The sequence below is a fragment of the Anomaloglossus baeobatrachus genome, chromosome 9 (assembly GCF_048569485.1).
Source record: "Anomaloglossus baeobatrachus isolate aAnoBae1 chromosome 9, aAnoBae1.hap1, whole genome shotgun sequence".
Taxonomy (NCBI): domain Eukaryota; kingdom Metazoa; phylum Chordata; class Amphibia; order Anura; family Aromobatidae; genus Anomaloglossus; species Anomaloglossus baeobatrachus.
The window spans coordinates 214,579,586-214,585,548 of record NC_134361.1 but is presented as its reverse complement, the minus strand read 5'-3'; the positions used below and the strand labels follow the sequence as shown (position 1 = coordinate 214,585,548).

Sequence of the window (5,963 nt, the reverse complement as noted above, 5' to 3'; positions counted from 1 at the left end):
ACTTTCCCCCAACATTTGGGGGAAAAAAAGTGCGTCTTATAGTCCAAAAAATACGGTATGTGACGCCCCTGACTCTATCAGGGTGTCATAGGGAACTGCACCCCTTTCTCTCATGATGCAGAACTCACCCTCCATGGTTCTGGGTTCCTACACACTGGTATTGCTTCCATCAGCACTGAAATCCTAACCACCCCTCACACCACAGCCTGTAAGACACACCAGTGGGTTGGTCTAGCTGGAAAAGGGCCACCCACCTAGGGGTCAGGCAGACTGGTGGGAGGGAGGAAGTCAGTCGAGTAGTAGCCCTCAGAGAGTGAGGAGCTGAGGGAGTTGTAGCTCCGTGTGTGACCTTGGTTGGGTTGCAAACGGTGGTCTGGGACCAGAGGAGTCGGAGACCCGGTCGCAGGGTATTGGAAAAGGGTGTACTGACTTAGTTTTGGAGAACGGTCGGCACCGGAAAATCCAGTAACCGGACCGGTACAGGACCCTAGATCGAGGAGTAGCTTCACGCAACCTGATAATTCACTAATAATAATAATAATAATAATAATAATAAAGTTTTATTTCTATAGCGCCAACATATTCCGCAGCGCTTTACAATTCAGAGGGGACATGTACAGACAATTTGAGACAATACAAAAAACAAACTTAAGATACCAGGAGGAGTGAGGGCAGCGCTCGTAAGCTACAGTCTATGAGGAAATAGAGGAGGCACAAAAGGTGAATGGGGGAGGGGAAGCTTGTCATATATGGTCCAGCCATCGATTTAATAGGGGATTCAAAACCAGCTGCATGAACCCATCATCGGCCAGAATTTATACAGGTACAGGGGACAAGAATTGGAATACATATTTTGTTATGAAGGACAGAAAGGGTCTAGATTAGATCAAGGCAGTGAGGTGATAGGCTAGTCTAAAGAAATGCGTTTTTAGGGCCCGCTTAAAGGTGTGGATGTTGGGAATTAATAGGATTGCTCTTGGTAGTGTATTCCAGAGCATGGGCGCAACTCCTGAGAAATCTTGAAGACGGGAGTGAGAGGTTCGAATTGTTGAGGATGTCAGTCTTAGGTCATTAGCAGAGCGGAGGGCACGGGTGGGGTGATAGAGATGAGGAGGAGATGTAGGGCTGTGCAGCACTGTGGAGAGGACGGGTGGGGTGATAGACAGAGATGAGGGAGGAGATGTAGGATGGTGCAGAACCATGGAGAGCTTTGTGAGTGAGAGTGATAAGTTTATGTTGGATTCTGTAGCGGATAGGCAACCAGTGCAATGACTGGCAAAGAGCAGAGGCATCAGTGAAGCGGTTGCAGAGGAAAATGATCCTGGCTGCGGAATTCAGAATGGATTGGAGAGGGGAGAGTCTAGTAACAGGGAGACCAATTAGTAAAGAATTACAATAATCCAGGCGAGAATGAATGAGAGCAACAGTAAGAGTTTTTGCAGAGTCAACGGTAAGAAAAGGTCGAATTCTAGAGATGTTTTTGAGGTGGAATTGACGAGAACGAGCTCAGTGAACAAATGTGGGGAGTGAAGGAGAGATCGGAGTCACATATAACCCCAAGACAGCGGGCGTGCTGCTGGGGCGTAATGGTAGAGCCACACACAGAAATGGTAATATTGGGTTTCGGAAGGTTAGGAGAGGGAGGAAACAGAAGAAGTTCAGTTTTTGATAGGTTCAGTTTTAGATAGAGGGAGGACATGATGTTGGAGATAGCGGAAAGACAATCGGTAGTATTTTGTAATAGTGCAGGGGTGATGTCAGGAGAAAATGTGTACAGTTGGGTGTCATAGAGATGGTATTGGGGGGTGTTACTGCTATGGACAATAAGAAACACGCTGCCACTTTAAGAGACAGAAAATCCCCGTGTCTGGGGGTAATGGAATGTTCTGCTCCCCCTGCAGAAAGTGTGCTAATGGACAGCCCGAGTGTAAGAAGAGAAGTGAGTTTTCTGTTTTTCCTTTTTTTATGCGTGTGAAGGAACACACAGCCGGTGTGTCTCGGAGGATTGGAGTTTTCTTCTGAATCGAGAGAGAGACTCACAGATCCCAGGGAACAAGCGAGGAATCTGAAGCAAGAAGAAGATTTTGATCTCCTTAATCCGGCCCAGGAGACGGGCGCACCTTCTGATGAGACTGCTGTTGGGGGGCCCCCGGGACTGGATCCACGTCTCCAGCATCACTGTGAGTTGAATATTGTGCACATACTAAGGGCTAAAGTAGGCTTCAGTAGGTAGAACATGGCATCCGTGTGGCCCGTTTAGCAGAGGCCAGAGAGGTTACGTGTAGGGTAGCATTATACCTGACTGTTTTTGTGTTTCTTAAACCTGTAATAGTTGGAGCACCGTGCTATTGAGCGGACCAGCTAGAGAATACAAAAGTGTTGTTAAATCACGTTTTTGCCACTGTATACCCCGTGCTTGAACCTTCCTTCATTACACGGTGGGCTCGAAGCTGTGATGGCCGAGGACGACCATCATTAAGTGGGGAGGCATATTGGGGGGTGTTACTGCTATGGACAATAAGAAACACGCAGCCACTTTAAGAGACAGAAAATCCCCGTGTCTGGGGGTAATGGAATGTTCTGCTCCCCCTGCAGAAAGTGTGCTAATGGACAGCCCGAGTGTAAGAAGAGAAGTGAGTTTTCTGTTTTTCCTTTTATTATGCATGTGAAGGAAAACACAGCCGGTGTGTCTCGGAGGATTGGAGTTTTCTTCTGAATCGAGAGAGAGACTCACAGATCCCAGGGAACCAGCGAGGAATCTGAAGCAAGAAGAAGATTTTGATCTCCTTAATCCGGCCCAGGAGACGGGCGCACCTTCTGATGAGACTGCTGTTGGGGGCCCCCCGGGACTGGTTCCACGTCCCCAGCATCACTGTGAGTTGAATATTGTGCACATACTAGGGGCTAAAGTAGGCTTCAGTAGGTAGAACACGGCATCCGTGTGGCCCGTTTAGCAGAGGCCAGAGAGGTCACGTGTAGAGTAGCATTGTACCTGACTGTTTTTGTGTTTCTTAAACCTGTAATAGTTGGAGCACCGCGCTATTGAGCGGACCAGCTAGAGAATACAAAAGAGTTGTTAAATCACGTTTTGCCACTGTATACCCCGTGGTTGAACCTCCCTTCTCCACATCTTTCCCCGCCTGGTAATAAATACACCGTTGTTGTTCGCACCTCGTCTTGTGTACTGTAACCTACTCTGCACCGCGGTGGTCCTCTCGGCCATCGCTTCAATGGTACTGGAAACCAAATCTGCTGATTGTTTGTGGAGGATAGTCTCTTTATGAACTTTCCCCAAGAGCTCAGAGATCGAAGGCATCAGCACAACGAGGGGGATAGGGATTTCCAGCTAATGCGGCCCACTGAAATCCCAAGTGCCAGCCATTGAGAGCACAGCTCCTCTATTTAATCGTAGGGAGCGGGACCCCGACAGCTTCAGGCTGAGGGTTCACTCAGAACAGTAATATATGTGGATGGAGGCATGGGTGTACCCAGGATCAAAACTAGGGGGGGGGCAAGCCATGGTCGTTCAGGTTGTAAAATATTAGAACGGAAAAGGTGAAAGAAACGAAAATTTTAAGGGACTTAAATGTAATTATAGCTCGATTAATGACTCCGCGCCCCTCTCCACACACACCCACACACACACACAGACACACACACTATAATGCAGCCCCATTACCCACACACACAAAATACAATGCACCCCCCCATCACCCCCTACACACACACATACACACAATGCACCCCCCATCACCCCCTACACACACACACACACACACACACACTGCACCCCCCATCACCCCCTACACACACACACACACACAATCACCCCCTACACACACACACACACAATGCACCCCCCATCACCCCCTACACACACACACACACACACACACACACCCCCCATAACCCCCTACACACACACAATGCACCCCCCATCACCCCCTACACATACACACACACACACACACACACAATGCACCCCCATCACCCCCTACACACACACACACACACACACACAATGCAATCCCCATCACCCCCTACACACACACACACACACACACAATGCACCCCGCATCACCCCCTACACACACACACAAAATGCACCTCCCATCACCCCCTACGCACAATGCACCCCCATCACCCCCTACACACAATGCACCCCCATCACCACCTACACACACACACACACACAATGCACCCCCCCATCACCCCCTACACACACACACACACACTACAATGTACCCCCCATTACCCCTCCCCACACAAACACACACACACACACACATACTACAGTGCACCCTCCCCCCACACACAATGCAATGCACCCTCCATTACCCCCTCCCCAGACATAATACATTGCACCCCCATCACCCCCTGCAGACACAAATTACACTACCCAACTCACTACACACTCCTGCCTTCCACCCTCCCTCGGAATACAGTGCTCCTCCTCTGCGTGTCACAAAGCTGTGTTCCTTCACAAATGTTCCCCGTTATGTGTCCTCAGCCCCTCCCCACACATCTCCATTAATTACACCTGTCTCTTCGGCTCCTCCATGGAGCGCGTACCGCTTCCTGATCCTGATGTCTCCTGTGTCCCGGTGCCCGCAGCACTGTGATGACGTCAGCAATGTGCTGATCTCATCACGTCACTGCACGTCAGGGGCGGGGCCCTGACCCGGCGCGCTGTTCAAATGTATTTACGTCTGAAAGACGCAAATAAATTTGAATAGGAAGAAGGAGGAAGCTGCAGTCACCGGCGCGCTCCTCAGCACTGTGTGCATGCTGGGCACACTATCACACAGTAGGGCCGGCACAGCACAGCGCGCTGCCTCCTGCTGCAGCTAGTGTGCCCGGCATGCACACAGTGCTGAGCAGCGCGCCGGTGGCTGCAGATACAGCGGCCCACTACACCGTGCCCCTGCTTCTAGGGGGGGGCAGCTGCCCCCCCTGCCCCTCGCTGGGTACGCCCATGCATGGAGGCAGGATCCAGACCACTAGCAATACCGGCGGGGACGGACACCCGGACGAGTTCCCCCGAGTGGCAGCGGCACCCAGAGACTTGGTTTACTCCTCTGTCAGAGTCTGGTTAATGATTGCACCAATGTCTACACAACCTGAGTGAGTGCACTGCACACCCTGCGTCCTGCCTGCCCGCATAGCCTGCACAATTACATCCGCCACCTATATCTCCAGAGTCCCGGGGTCTCCCCTACCCGTGGAGGGATCACCATCTGGCTGCCCCGCTCCATCTCCCCCAGGTACTCCCATCGGCAGCGGCGGTACTCCCCTTACCGCAAACCACGGGTGGCATCACAAACTCTCCCTTTTAAATAACCCCCCGTTTACATTTGAAGCAGCCGCAAGCCCCCGGGTCCGGAGACCCTCGAGCCACAGCAACCCTGGACCCGAGCAGCTTGACTGTTGCAGGGGCGGCACAAATACACACTCAACTTTGTATATTAGATAATACCCCTGTGAGAGCTGCTTTTCAGAACACAGGAACTGAGTTGATTGTCCATGTACAAGTACTGCTCACAGCTGAGTGTTTGTTACAGTTTTATCCACTCTAAACAATACTGTGATCTACATGCCCTGGACTTCAGTCCGATACGTTGTGGCAATTATTTAGTTCTGACTGTTCCGGACTAGATCTAATTGTAGCACAGCCTCAGATCTGGTATTAATCGTGTTTGTATGGAGGTTTCAGCCTCTAGATGTAAATGTGAAGCTTCCCTGTCATTGTGGAGCGCGCTCTTCTGGGTGTTCGTTGTTTTTCTTTATTGGTTTTCTATGTACGTTACCCAATATATTAAATCAATGCCAACGCTAAATCCATAGATTATAAAAAGGGCTGAGAAGCATGAAGTGAGTCAGTGTGCGGCTGAGCCATGTGGCAGGGAGTGGTGCATCCAAATTAGCGACTTGACAAAGAGGAGCCTTAGAAGCCCCTCCTGTGC

General features: G+C 50.5%; 1 protein-coding gene across 1 annotated transcript in view; it reads left to right on the top strand.

Moving 5' to 3' along the window:
- Positions 1 to 2,857: 2,857 nt before the first annotated feature.
- The window catches only part of LOC142251543 (ficolin-1-B-like), a 44,299-nt gene continuing 41,193 nt past the window's right edge, over positions 2,858 to 5,963 (top strand). Inside the window, exon 1 of the mRNA XM_075324439.1 lies at positions 2,858 to 2,874. The gene's annotated coding sequence lies outside the window, so the exon portion shown is untranslated. The remainder of the gene's footprint in view (positions 2,875 to 5,963) is intronic.